General features: G+C 44.7%; 1 protein-coding gene across 7 annotated transcripts in view; it reads left to right on the forward strand.

The window, feature by feature from the left end:
* LOC146569305 (solute carrier family 45 member 3) overlaps window positions 1-15139 on the forward strand; it is a 46911-nt gene that overhangs the window by 719 nt on the left and 31053 nt on the right. Inside the window, exons 1-2 of one of the 7 annotated variants that reach the window (XM_085281482.1) lie at window positions 19-5855; window positions 6474-6901. The exons of 4 other annotated variants lie outside the window; for them this stretch is intronic. The gene's annotated coding sequence lies outside the window, so the exon portion shown is untranslated. Of the gene's footprint in view, window positions 1-18; window positions 6902-15139 lie in introns of those variants that run through there. 2 more of the 7 variants (XM_085281481.1, XM_085281486.1) reach the window with 2 other exon arrangements.

Consider the following 15139-nt stretch of genomic DNA (forward strand, 5'->3'; position numbering starts at 1 on the left):
AATGACTCCTGGGCTTTGGTTTTGTTCTCGTTACTCCTTTTTTAATGTCGCGTGTGTGTGCGCGCGCTACAGAGTGAGGTCATGGACCGTAAAGGCACTCTAAAAGGTGCCCTATCATATTAAGACAAGTCTTGTATGGACAAGTGTTCTCAGCCTGAAACAGATGGGATTTTCCACAGTGCGGCCATCAGCTTGTTGATGGTGACTCTCAGGAACTAGACGTGTGTGCTTTGATTTATCAGCTGTTAAGGCTGAAAGCCTCACGAGCTTTCCTCTTTAGTTTCCTGTTTTTCAGCCATCATTGGATTTTGATTCCTCGACTTTTTGTTTTTTTGTTTGAACAATGTTCTCACACTTTTACAGCCCGCTAATAGTAATTTCTTTATCTAAGGAATGTAGCACCAGGAAATTAAGCAACGCTTTATACCAAGTAAACTTCTTTGGTGCTGAAAGTTTCCACTCGCATGTTTTTGGGAGGTTGTGTGAGTCTGGTTTCTTGGAGAAAATTCAAGGTTCAGAATCCACATGAGGAGGGCAGAGGATCAGAAGGTTAAAGCGCTCTAACCCATGACCGTGACTCTGCCGTCACACAAAGACCTCTTTCCGCTTCTTGGGCGCGTTAGGTCTGGTAGTCACTCCGCCTTGGACACTGGACTCTTCTCTTTCATCCTGTCACACGTCATTTCTGTTTCTTTGCTTTTAAAACGGCATCAAATTAAACTGCGTCCACGTGTGCGCAGCTTATTGCCACATAAGGGTTGTGAAATAGTAGCGGTAAATTCTTACTGCTGCACTGACATCACCCAGAAGTTTGTCTGCTAACGATCAGTGGCAGGCTGTCGTCACGGTTGACCGGCTGGTCTCAGAGCAGTTATATTCTTAGTACTTGCAACTTTCTTATTTATTTGTTGCCCCCAGGAAAGCTTTGCTCATCTGCTCCACCGTGATAGAAACGCTTCTCCATGCCACGACCAGCTGGCTGTTCTCTAACTGCGCCCTGACAGTCTGATATCCCCCCAAAGCCAAGCGCAAGATAATCGCCCACCGTCGAGGACACCAAGCTACTTAGGCAGACTGAAGGCTTTGCAGTTCTAATCGCTCGTAGGCTGTTTAGCTCCGGCTTGGTGTGCTTTCTGTTCTTCCTGTGTGTACCTGGCTTTTCAGCTCTTGCATATGCTTTCAAAGACGAGTGCTGGATTATGTGGTGGGTGTGATACATATATTTATTTCCTACCTTTTTTCTGATGGTTTGAGTCTGAAAAGCATTTGCTCGAAGGCGTTTTGTTTCCCTTAAGCTCTGTCCTCTTCAAAGCATCGTGTGCTGCCAGCAGTCACAGGTACAGTCTGAAATCGTCCCTCACATCCGAGGAGACGCTCTGGGAAAGCGTTGTTATGTGGATGTGTTTGCTTACAGCGCCTGAAGCTCTGTGTGTTTGTATCCCAAACTGTTTTTCGATCGTTTCCAGTTCTTGCTTTGTCTCAGTTTTGTCCATTATAAACAGGAAAATACAAACCTTTTGATTTTGCAGGAAGTTGGTTGAAACCTTCATCTAAGTTGGGACTAATAGCCTGGGGGGGGGGTTCACGTCACTGAAGCCGCACTGACAGGATCCATGCTGGCGCTCTTATTTGTCTTATTTTCTTTGTCTCTGCATGAATTTGTGTATTGTGTAGTTGTCTTCACACTCATACCACTTACACCTCGTACATTTACTGCTAAGTCCCTTAAGTACTAATCATTGTAAAAACAGTGAGCTCATTTGTTGAAACAGGAGGGGGCAGAGAAGTGGTAATGGCAAAAGAAAGTTGATGGGGAGGGAGGGGGAAGTGTGAGATTTTTCTCCCCCCTCTTTCATTTGGTATGTGTTTCTCTGGAGTACAACAACCACCAATCAAAAGCGAAGCAACACCTGCTCCTAGACTGTGAAAATCGCACAAGTGCTGGAATGCACATCGTTAGGCCCCCGTAACCACTAACAGCAGGGAAAAGGCTGAATATTAAGGAACCTGTCTGATTCCTGCATCTCTCACTGACAGGAAGCAGAGGAGCTCAGAAGTGTTTCCCAGCTCTCTGCAGGCACCGGGGTCAAAGTCCAAACTGCTTCCCTGTAATGGTGCTCCCCAGCGAGCCGGGCCAGAAAGAAAGACCGCATACAGACTACCTTAATGGGCCCGAGTTACAGAAAAGACGGCGGCTTTCCCTCCAGCTAGGAATGTCACCTTTGTGACATGGTTATCATTCAGCCCGTTCACTGTGTTTCACATTACTGCCGCTTCCTCTGGGATGTTGCTGGGAACGTTTTTGCAGCACGTTTGTTTTATCGTCCTCTTCTAAGGATCCGAGTCCTCTCGTGACCTCACTCGGGAGTGTAGCCGGATTGACTTGATTTGAGAAGGTGAAGACATATTTAATTCAAGCATCTAGGTTATCGATGCTCTTTTAATATCTTGTCTGATTAAAGGAAGGAGTATTCCCTGTCTTCTCTCCGGGCTGGCATGGAATCGCTCCATGCCGGAGTGTGTGGGTGCACTGGCACTGGTTCAGTTCTCTAGTGGCTTGCTTGGCCAAATGCTTTTCTCTTTAATCCTAATTTGCTGCTCAGTATTTTTGTCATTCAGATTCACTGTGAAATATGCCAACTGTATGGCTTTTTTTAGTGAATTATGGAAACCTAATTGTGGCTCTCGCTTCGTATATGGCAGGCAAAGCACAATTCTCCTGATGCCTCCCTTTCCTGAGATGTTGTGAAACATTAGATAAAATTTAAGCCCTTTTTTTGTCCTCTCATAATGTCATTATATTGACTGCTGGACAGTTTTTGTGCCTCCTGCGATTTTTCACCACAAACTGCCTGTCATGTCTAAGCTGTTTCTGTTACTCCAGTCCCCTCTCAGGCCTCTGTGTTAATCTGATGGGGCCATCTCATTTCTGGGACACTGGTCCTATTTCCCAGTGGGAGTCTTAGTGAGATTTCCTTTTTGTCTCGGATCCTGTTGATTGATAGGAATGATCATTATGTTAAAGTAATGTTACTCATCCTTTGTCAGCTGAACAGGAAACACAACAACGTAGCGCTAACCACCCTTTTAACCTTTGTGCGTGCATGTTTGTGGACGGAACATTTTCATGTAATATTAATGTAAAAGTCTTGCATTGTGTGTCTGCATGTCAAAACTAGGTTTCATGTTCCTGCTTGCAGATGTGAAATTAAGTCTTGTTAGGAAATGAAGGAATTCTGTGCACTGACTCTCTGGAGTTTTAACTCGAGCCTGTAATGTGACGTTATGAATTTGTGTTGCATGTTGGAAGTTCCAGCTTCGTTCTATCGCGTTGAACTTTACGTCGGCCTGTAGTGGTATCTAATAATAATGTGTGTGGGGTTAGCTGAGGTGCGACACCGTGGGGTGCAGCTGTACAGATGAGTTAAGACCAGTGTGTGCACAGTCGTGATCCCCCTCATTAAACACAAATCGGTGCACTTGGAAGCTTGACGAATATTTTTATTATTTTTTCCTTTGCTAATCTACTGAATGAGTCATCGCTTGTATTGTCAGAGTCAGGTAGTAATGGGAGTTGGGAGCATGAGTGCACTAATCAGACAAAAGGACTCGGACATGAAAGCCTGCTTCAAATCTTCTGCCATTAAGGTTAAAAAAATCCCTGGTTCCTGTCCGAGGAATCGTAGTACGTCTGCACGACGCTGCTTTAAACGGCTTCATGTTATATCACATGTTGAAATGCACGTTTGTGCTCAGCTGTAGATTCTTTCACCTTCTGCATTTCTCATTTAAACTGTTCACTGAGCTGGTGGTCGTTTGTCTGAACACAACTTTCTATAATTATATCACAAAGGTGCCAAGTCTAATAAATAAATCCTGTAGTGATGTAAATGGGCTGGTTCTTATATAGTGCTTTTCTACTCTGTTGAGCACTCAAAGGGCTTTACACAACTTGTACATTCAGCCAAGCACTTTTTTCTACTCTTATTAAAGTGCTTCCTAACTAACATCCACACTCCGATTAGATGCAACATGGGGCTAGTATCTGCAGACTGGAGCAGACTGGGATCGAACCACCAACCTTCCTGTTAGTACCTCAGGTGGTAGACCTGCCACCCTGTGTCATGTGAGTCGGAGAGAAACCACGGTTTAATGAAAGGTCTTCACTGAGGAGTCCACGAATGTCTTCACGTGGCAGTACCATTAAGAAAAGGATTCCCCAACTCGTTGGTGCAATTGACCTCGGCCCCAATGAAACTACCTGAACCCCCCAACACACTCGGTCCAGGTGAATGTCACTGATATTGACACCCACCCGGTCTGTTTGCCATTTCTTTCTAACGCCTCCTCTGCCAGCTTAATTTCATTTTCTGACTTGACTTAGTTCTGCCCACGTGGGTCAGGCGTGAGCGAGGCTGCATGGCATTGAAGGCAAAACAGCCTCAGGTCTAGCTCTCATGAAATAGGCGAACAAACGCTTAACAATCACTGTTCATGATTCCCATTAACAAGAATCACAGCTATGACAGTTTATGGCTGCTGAACCGCAGACACAATCTAAATCGGACCCTGGAGCAGGGATAACACAACCTCCTTAGACATTTTTCCCATGGTGATAAGGGCTTGGCCAGATGTTCGTGATACTTACTCGCACTCTGCAAAGCAGGAGCCCCGGCGAGTGTGTGTGATGGCGGGTCTATATGGAGCACGTCTAGTAAGGCGTTTAGTGTGCCAAATTATGAATGAGCCTGCTGCCTCCTGATAATTTCTGACTTAAACTTCCAGGAAACTCCGTTCCACAGAGACACTGAAAGGCTTCCTACTTGATTTTGTCCATGTTTGAAGTTGGGCCCTGTGAACGGGGAAAACGGCGTATTATAAGACACCACAGTGTTCTCTTTCATGTAGCGAGCTGAAGGGGATGCTATTGAGTGTTCGAGGGAGACCTTTGATATGTGAGATGCTCTGTGCCTTATGAAAAGAGCCAGCTTATGATTTGAGTCAGCGTGCATGTGAGTGCTTTGATGCCTGTTTTCTCGCCACACCAGTGTTTTTGTCAGAAACGTCCACCCTTGTTGATGCACAATGTCCTGTTTGTGAGCTCGTTTCATAACGAGCGTCCCGACTGAACTTTGGAGGGCACGATTAGAACGAAGGAAGGAAAGATTTCGCCTGATTGCATGTTTCTTTTGTTAGCAGGGATATTTTTCTTGTCAAGTCGACGCCGGACATTTCTTTTTCTTTTTTCCTCCCCAGAATATATGAAGTCGCCTCTCGCTCTTTAGTCATCATTTAAGGTTTGGAAAGTAAATAGCGATGCTATAAAAGCCTGCCTTTTGTGTAATTATGTTTTTATGCTGCTCTTTTATGTTTGCACAGAAAAGGCTATGTGATTACAGTTTTACGGCACAGTGCTTCCTGACTACGGCTCCATGTTTATTAAAAATGATTTAAACACTGTGTGCGCACAGGATTAATCGTATGTGGAGAGTGATAGTTTGTCTGTGGGTGCAGAGCTGCAGAGACGAGGGACTTTGCCCGTCTCATCTATCTTTACCATCTGGTTTGTGCAGCATTTGACTGAGGCGTTAATCATTACACCCTGGGGCCACTGCTGCTCCTACAACAGCTGGAAAAGGGAGATGGACCTGTTGGTGTCCATCTGTCCTTTTGTCTGTCAGTCCTCGGTGGACTGCTGCATTAACTGTATCCCCGCAGCTGTAGGTTCATGACCTTGGCGTTCCTCGCAAAACTACCACAAAGTTTTTGAAAAAGCTGGAAGGAGCTTCCTGGTGCTCTGTCTCTCAGCCCACGACTTCCTGCAAGTCCGTCACCGACTCCATCCCAGCATTTAAGTATGTGGACTTTCCCTTTTTTTGTTGACTGTTAAAAAAACAATTGCACACTACAGAAGCAGTTAATGCTTCCTTCCTTCTGCATCCTGTGCTTGCGTGCATCTTTAGCCACTAAAACAAGAAATGCATCTGTAATGGTTCAAAGCAACATATAAGTAAGAGTTATTGTCCAATAGCTGGACTTTAGATACTAGTCATTGTAAAAAGTACAACCTGGAAGACTGCTTCACGTGCTGTACGTGTTCAAGAACAAAAGTAAATGAATGCGAAGATGACACTTTGTTTTTAAGGAAAGATGGTGAAGGGTATAATTTCACTAACACCACTGTTGCTACACTTTTGCACTGGCGTGCTTTAAGTACTCTTTTTGCAGCCTGGTTGAAATTCCTCTCTTGAATTTAGACTCGTGTGAAGCCTCTCCATCCAAACGCTGCTGTGTTTCTGTCCTTTTACAAAACTAAGCCTAACTATGAATGATCTGTCGCTCTCACCAGTACTGTGTCCCATTCTCTGCTCTAACTTTGTGCCCACAGTAAGGCATGTCCTCAGATGAACTGATAAGTAGCACAATAAATAACAAAGCAATAATCCTCATCCTTGGACGTACTTCCTTCCAAGCTCACAGCACATCCCAGAGCAGTGACCAGCTGCAGACGGTGGATTTAGTTCGACCCTGGGACGAGAGAATCGAGGCAGCTGAATGACATCGAGAGCGGCCGCAGCAGCAGCTTGACCAGACTGCCCTTAAGTAAACAGGGAGAGGGACGGACTGGATCCAGCTGGTTGGCGCCGACTGATTCTGATTGCAAATCGATTTTGATGTAAGAAAAAACGTAATTGCAGAATATGAACTGAACTCTGGATGTGATCTTCCTGCTCGTTTCAGTCGTGCAGTTTGTGGTGGTCTCAGGGTCGTTTTCGATGGTGGATTTATTAAGATGCATTTTTCTATGGATGAATCGTCACTTTTAAATACAGTGTATAAAGTTCAGATCTGTTTGGATCCATCGCTACTCTGCTGCTTTTCTGTTCTGTCTGTTCACACAGTAAGCAAAGTCTTTACCAGTGCTGTTTTTGGCTGTTACTTATTTAAACTTTTTAATTGTTACACACTTGCTCTGATTTCTTTGAAATTAAATCCATGTTTAAAAGAGCATCATTAAATCTTTCAGTTTTCCTTCTTGCATGAAAATGTGTCTTTTTTCTTTTTCTTTTTTAACTCGAAAAAACCTGAAAAATAAATTTTTGCCTCTCATGTCATGAAATTCTCCAGCACAGAAACCTTTTTCCTTTGGGTGTCACGTCTCTTCTCAGATGCAGGAACTGACATGAGTAATTGTTCTTTTGCGATATGCGATTGGCCTTTTAATGGTATCCAACATTATAATGTAAATGTTGCCATACGTGGCAGCTGGGACATTCTGTGGAAATGAAACACTGGTGGGAGCTTTGAGAAACTACACAGATCTGGACCAGCTATGCTGTCTTAGCTTTGGCGATGTTAGCCGTCTAGTGTTCTTAGATGGGAGCAATGCTTATCCTGAAGACTCTACACGTTAAAAGCTACCGCGCATTTATGGACGCTCTGTGGTTAAACATCAGCATCGCGTCTTTACTTAAAGGTTAATTTGCTGTGCGACCACACAGTGACTGATCGATCCCTCCCATCCTTCGTGCGATGTATAATGTGGGTGACATTTAGGCTTTGTTGGGTACCTGCTGCTACACGCCAAGAGCGGTGGCCCTCCAGATCTATTTCTGAAACAATGTTTTGGGCGCCGTGTGTCATAGCCCATTATGGCCACTTTGGGTTTGACTGGCACAGGAGGAAGCTGGGTTTGTGGAAAAGGCTACTGTGGAATTAAATCTTTCTCGGTCAGCTCGGAGCGCTCGTGCATTTTTAGCCAAAGCTGCAGATAGATGTAAAAAACCTTTGTTAGCGATTCGAGCAGAACAGCAAAGGGAGGGGAAAAAACCGTTATGCAAAGTTTGCTTTATCATCTTGTGGAGCGATAAATTCATTTGTTTAAAGAAAAAAGTGTCCGGTATGTTTGGACCTGGGTTGGAAGCCTTTCTCCCTCTCTGTGTTTTGCTACATTTTCTCTGGTGTTTTTCATTCCCGGTTAATTATTACACCACTTGGATGGTGTGCTTTCAGCCCATGCGTGTTTGCACTTTGGGTGGGTAATTGCAGAGTAATGATGGTCTACGTTTAGCAGCTATTTTAAAGAAAGGACACTGTTGGTGTGCATTGTGAGGAGTTCTAAATATATCTGAACCAAGAGGACAAAATATTTTGTTTAAGTCGGGACAGAAGCTGAGTAAGTGAGGCCAGGCCTCTTTCCAAAATGGGATTTTCAAAATTGTCTTAATTCCAGGGAAGCCGGTCCTGTTGCAGAGGGAAGTGCTGCCAGCAGCCATTCTCCTGCACTCTGCTCTATTGATCAGGCTCTGCGCTCCAAAAATGGAGATTCCTTAAAGTCGCTTGGAGTCTAATGACATTACTGTTTTAAAAGCTTTTCTGTGGAGGGCTGGTCTTGGCTTGCAGGCATTTGGTACAGACATGGCAACTGGCCGGGTGGTCGCCTGATCATGTGTTTCCCTGAAAATGTGCACTTTGTGTGTGTTTGTCTACTCAAATAGGCTTTTGCTGAGCTGGTGAAGCAAGAAATATTAACGAAATCCACAGACAAGTAGTCATGCAGGGGTATGAGCTCAGCTAAGACTGGGCTGGTTGAAAGGTGGTAATAAGAGAGGGCGGGAGAGCTGCCCCCTGACCTGATAGGCGGCTGAACATGATACTGGGTCAGGGGGTATAATACTCAACTTTTAGGGAGTGGTTATAGACGGTGAGAGAGAAGAGCTGGGGGAGTGGCTTCATTGTGGGGCTGTTAGATGATATCAATTCATTCTTTGTTTCCTAAATGCCGCTTTTGCTGTGCGTCTCTGTTAACACTACATCTCAGGTTTTAGTTTTTGTCTGAGAAGCAGTTTGGGGACAAACCCAAGCAGACAAAGACCAGCAGGATTCCTCAAGTGCCTTGGGATTTTCCAAATTCCCACCTTATAGACTGAGACACGGAAAAGTGGAAGGGTGGGAGAGATGCAAAGGAGGTGGGCTAAATAAGAGCGGCGGGAACAGGAGACATGGGAAGAGGCAGGATAAATAAGTCCCACTCTTGCTAGAAGCAGGTGGTTGGAAGCATCAGTACAGATGAGCTTTGTGAGTCACAAGTGTTGATCAGACAAAGCCTGCAAATAGCTTTTAAAATAGGTTAGATGATGGATTTTCAGCAATACACGTCTACAGATGGACCTTTTTAGGTTTTTCTCCTTTCACTGGTGAGTATAATTTTGCCTAATTGCTACTCTTTTATGGCTATGCTATTTTGCTATTACTGCCCTTTTTCATGCATTGTTACCTGGCCTTTCCCGGCCAGGTGGCAGCGAACACATCTTTGGGGCTTCCAGTGAGTAATATTAGTGCTTTCACCTCTGAATGACAGCTGGATTTGTAGATGCTGTTAATAGCCTGGCTGAATGTGCTGTGTCCATGTTAGTCTGTGAAGTGAAACTGTAGCTACTGTTTGGCTAATGGTAGCTCTGCTGCACTGTAACTGAAGTTATGCTGTTGACTGAAGGTCTCGGTGACCTTTTATGATTTTTGAAGAACATTCTTTTATTAAAATATATATTATGTGCAGCAAAGGGCGCAGAGTTACTTAAATGTCAAACGTTTCAAAAGTGCAAATCCTCTGAAGTTACTTCTGAACAACAGGATCTTTGCCCTCATGTAAAATTAAGAAGAAAGAGATTTGACTTGCTACATGAAACTTTGTGGATCTGCAGACGATGCAGCTGAAGTCAGTTTGGTTCCTGTTTGTTTTCACTTTGACTTGTTGGTATGAAGGATGCCGTTGTTCAGCGGGAGGTGTTTTGCACTCAGGAATCTTCTTCTGTCAGTGACGCTGGAACTCAACATATCAAGTTTGTGGGGTGTTTTTTGTTTTGTGTAACCACAGGCAGCCGTGGTGCCATCTATAAATGTCATCCCTCCAACACCTTTTGCACTCATGTAGCCACATGTCATCCCACTCCCACTTCTCTTCTTCACTGTGGGAATTCTCCAGTCACTGGGATTTTCCTGGCTAAGTTCAGACGGAACACGGCAGACCCCATCTGATCTGTGTCATCACACTTCCAGTTCTTCAGCAAACTGTAATCTGGACGTTTTCTGCATGCGGGTTTAATGTTACACAATCATGTATTTTCACAGAAACTGATTCTCACTGATGACCTCTGTGCCAAATCCGAGGACGTCGCTTGTCTGTTTTTTTTAAGAGTTAAATTGTGCAAGAAGTGCGCTGTCTGTGTTGACATCTTTAGGAAGATGGCTGGCTCTGACTAATGGCGCTACAGCTTGTTCTATAACTGATAACTAGTGATCACTGCTGCAAAGGTTTCCACTCATTTTTAAGCAGATGAGCATTGTGTCTGTAACCTTCTCCATCTTTAACGTTTGCTTTCTTTTGTTGGTTTTTTTTGTCACTTTTTGAAACGTGCCACAAAGCTCTTGTTTTCAGTGGCCATTTTACCACGATATTCAGCAGCTGCCTAATACACAGGTGCATTTCTATTTTATTTTTTCATCCATAATTACAGGCTTTCCATTTTGACTTTTAAATTTACATTTACATTTGTCAATTAAAAAAATCTAATATTTGCATGTAGGTTAAAAAAGTGTTCATACATGACATTAAAATTGTAATTAAACTTTAAACCAAGTGGTAAACACTGGGCACTAATGCAGCGATGCAGTGGAAAAGCTGGAATAAAGTGCGGATGTAAAAATCAAGATGAAATCAAGATGTTTGTAAATCTCTTTGTTTACACGATGCATCGCGGTCGAACGGGAAAAACCCAAATCTGCTAATTACCTGTTAATGAAACCTAATTACAGCATGACAACAGTATTAACTGAATGTAAACACGCCTGATCAAGATTAAATGACAACACATTAGCGTTTGGATAGACTCCGGTCTGACTCCAGTCAGAAAAGCTTTTCTGACTGTAATGGCTTTGAGAGGAGACGTTATCAGCCTCAGGAGGCGTCACAGCTGGACGCTCACGCACTTCTTTGTTTGGCTGTTTCTGTGAGCCGCTGAGATAACGGTCACCTCCCCGAAGCATAGCTGGTCTCCTCCTCTGGACACAGGCACAGCCTTCACCCCCAGCCTCTGACTGACACACACACACACACACACACACACACACACACACACACACACACACACACACACACACACACACACACACACATCAAGCAAACATGGCAGGAATGCAGGCTAGGTTAGGCTGCCATGGTCAGAATCAGAAAGGGTTTTATTGCCAAATGTTGAGCGGGTTTACAACATTGGGAAATTGCTGCGGTGCTTCAGTGCAAACATACTGTTATAAATTAAGCTTAAATAGACATGAAAATAAAAATGAGAATAAGAATTAAGAGTGCTACGTAGATAGATATATACATGAGTGCAGGTGGTGATCAGTGCCAAACATGGAATGATGCAGTGACACAGCGTAGGGTCATGTGTTAGTGGCGGGAACAGTCATATGGTTATTGTTCATGCGTCCAACAGCAGAGGGGAAGAAACTGTTCTTGTGGCGAGAGGTTCTGGTGCGAATGGACCGGAGCCTCCTGCCTGAGGGGAGCAGGTCAAACAGACTGTGTCCAGGGTGAGAAGGGTCAGCTGAGATCCGAGCTGCACGCCCCAGTGTCCTGGAGGTGTACAGGTCCTGCAGAGATGGGAGTCTGCAGCCAATCACCTTCTCAGCAGAGCGCACAACACGCTGCAGTCTCTGTTTGTCCCTGATAGTGGCTCCAGCGTACCACACGGTGATGGAGGAGGTGAGGATGGACTCGATGATTGCGGTGTAGAATTGCATCATCGTCCATGTTGGCAGGTTGAATTTCTTCAGCTGCCTCAGGAAGTACATCCTCTGCTGGGCTTTCTTAATGACGGAGGTGATGGTGGGCTCCCACTTCAGGTCCTGGGTGATGGTGGTACCCAGGAAGCGGAATGAGTCCACAGAGGTGATGGGGGTGTCAGTCAGGATGATGGGGGGGAGTGGGGCTGTGTGCTTCCTGAAGTCCACAATAATCTCCACTGGTGTGTGATTGAGCAACGTCCCTTTAGTGTGTTTCAGCTGAGTGGCTGTGCTGCCCTTCCATCGAAGCACTTGTTTGTTGTTTTAGTTTGTGTTTGGTGGTTATCCTGGGTGGGGGTACGCTTCAGGGTTTGGTGGGAAACTGTACCCCGCTCTGCTGCCTACCCTTGAGTTTGTGTTTAAAGTTGCCTCGAGCCCGGTACACCACTGAAGACCAGACAGGTAAAGTTTTGTTGTTGTTTTTTTTTTAGTATTTTAGGCTGGGAGTTGCACATAGTAAACCAGTGGCACCAAACTTCCCATATGGAGAGAAGAAAAAAAAAAAAAAAAAAAGATAGATAGATATAGAAAAAAACACCCAGCACGCCCCTGCGGGCGGTTTATCCTTCAAGCTCGGGTCCTCTACCAGAGGCCTGGGAGCTTGAGGGTCCTGCGCAGTATCTTAGCTGTTCCCAGGACTGCGCTCTTCTGGACAGAGATCTCCGATGTTGTTCCCGGGATCTGCTGGAGCCACTCGCCTAGCTTGGGAGTCACCGCACCTAGTGCTCCGATTACCACGGGGACCACCGTTACCTTCACCCTCCACATCCTCTCGAGCTCTTCTCTGAGCCCTTGGTATTTCTCCAGCTTCTCGTGTTCCTTCTTCCTGATATTGCTGTCATTTGAACCGCTACATCGATCACTACGGCCGTCTTCTTCTGTTTGTCTACCACCACTATGTCCGGTTGGTTAGCCACCACCATTTTGTCCGTCTGTATCTGGAAGTCCCACAGGATCTTAGCTCGGTCATTCTCCACCACCCTTGGGGGCATCTCCCATTTTGACCTCGGGACTTCTAGGTTATACTCGGCACAGATGTTCCTGTACACTATGCCGGCCACTTGGTTATGGCGTTCCATGTATGCCTTGCCTGCTAGCATCTTGCACCCTGCTGTTATGTGCTGGATTGTCTCTGGGGCATCTTTACACAGCCTGCACCTGGGGTCTTGCCTGGTGTGATAGACCCCAGCCTCTATGGATCTTGTACTCAGAGCTTGTTCTTGTGCTGCCATGATTAGTGCCTCTGTGCTGTCTTTCAGTCCAGCTTTGTCCAGCCACTGGTAGGATTTCTGGATATCAGCCACCTCCTCTATCTGCCGGTGGTACATACCGTGCAGGGGCCTGTCCTTCCATGATGGTTCCTCGTCTCCCTCCTCTTTCTTGGGTTTCTGCTGCCTGAGGTATTCACTGAGCACTCGGTCAGTTGGGGCCATCGAGATATATATATATATATATATATATGAGAGAGATAGATATATAATTTTATAAAGTTTGTATCTGTCTTGTGTGAAACTTGTATGAAAAGCATACAAGGGTGACAACAGATATAAGATCCCTTGAAAAATTATATAATGAAACTTGTATGTTTTGGATACTTACTAAAAAATATATATGAAAGTGGCCACTTTCATGAGTAAATCATGTATGTTTTTACTATTTCTTTTCCATATGGGTTGGCAAGAGGTTTGAGACCATTCATTAATTATGGTCTGTAGCTGAGGCAGGTAGGTCGTTTTTAAGTTGGCATAGTGTGTACACTGTGTGCGCATCTAATGTCAGTGTTGATGGATGCTAATGACATCCTCATGAGGTGAGTGTTTTATGCTGTGACCTTTAGTGTTGTGGGGAATATGGCTACTTTTGTTGGATCACTTGTGAGTGTTGTTGGCCAGGTGATGGCAATAACACTGAGGGGTGCTGAGCCACCCTTGACGTGGTCGTCGTGTGGCCATAGCTCTCCATTTGTGGGTGGTCACTAGTATGTTTTCTTTACTGAACCTTGTGGATTAAAGTAAGTTGTTGTGGTATAGGGCCACTCGTATGTGACCATTTGTGTGGTGGAGAGAACAGATCACTTGGTTGTGATTATTTGTTGCTACTTTTGGTTTTGTGTTGTAGCAGGTCAGGTCATCATTTTGGGTTTGACTGTTGTGTGGCAACTTCAAATCCTCATGCAGGGGCATCCATGCTTAAAGATGCCAACTATAATGTGAACACTGTGCTTCTGTTAGCTTTTACTTTTATTTCAGGTTTGTGGGTCAAGGACCTGAAGGCTTCAGAGGGGCTTGTAATAAATTTAGGGGTCCTAGAGGAACCCTTTTGAGGGAGGAGGTGTTACGTCTCTGCAGCCCCTAATCTCCTCAATGTTTTCAGCTGGTGCTAATTGGCCACACCTAGTCAGGTGTGGATAAAAGCAAACCTGATGCAAGCTCCCAGGGAGCTCACTTGTCTTTGCCTTGGTGACAGCAGCCATTTTAGCCAACCTGGTTTTCCATTCTAAGATAAAACCCATACTCTGATATTCGTCTCATTTTTTTATGTTGCGGCTTTGAGCCGCGTCGTAACAGTGTGTTTGTGAGACCTCACTCTAGCTGTGTGAATCATCTTTGGCCTCGGTGTGGTGAGCACTGGTGCTCTCCTCCACTCTTTCCATGGTTGGATCTTACTGGTGTGAAGATGCGTTCCTGTGCTGGGAGGGAACGAATCCTAAAAAGAATTCATAGTGACGACATATTTTGTTCCTAGCAGAAGAAATTAGTCTCTTATTAAAATAAGTCTTGAAGGAAAACCTACAGCGTCGTTCTCTCACGAGCTATGAACCGTCTGCTTGTCATCCTTTCAGTCTAGACTCTTCTGAGTCATTGTCCTAATTATGTGGAGATTTGAACGGAAAGAATTTTATTTTTACCCTCTAGAAATGAGACTCGGTTGGCTTTCCAGCTGAAATATAAGATGCATGTCCCGTACTCACATTTTCTCACCAAACCAGCATTTTAAAATAACGGTGATTGACTGTAATTTTTACTCAGGCTGCACAAAACTGGGGGGGTTATTTGCACCAAAGTTTTGCACTTGTTCCTTTTTTAAAATTTTAAAATTGCATAAAAAGAAGAGGTTGGTCACAGGATTTGCAGTGAAATGAGGGTCAGAGTTGGGAACAGGCTGAAAATCCAAATCAAACGCAAAGAAGTTGGAGAATGATGCCGGTGGATTAGCATAGCTAATCTGGATGACAACACCCGGTAATGCTCGTTGAAGAAGGGATGAAAGGAGGTTGTTGTAATCGCATAGAGTA

The sequence above is a fragment of the Mchenga conophoros genome, linkage group LG7, assembly GCF_057382185.1.
Source record: "Mchenga conophoros isolate Kocher_MC1m ecotype Shallow Benthic linkage group LG7, M_conophoros_male_GT1.1, whole genome shotgun sequence".
Classification (NCBI taxonomy): domain Eukaryota; kingdom Metazoa; phylum Chordata; class Actinopteri; order Cichliformes; family Cichlidae; genus Mchenga; species Mchenga conophoros.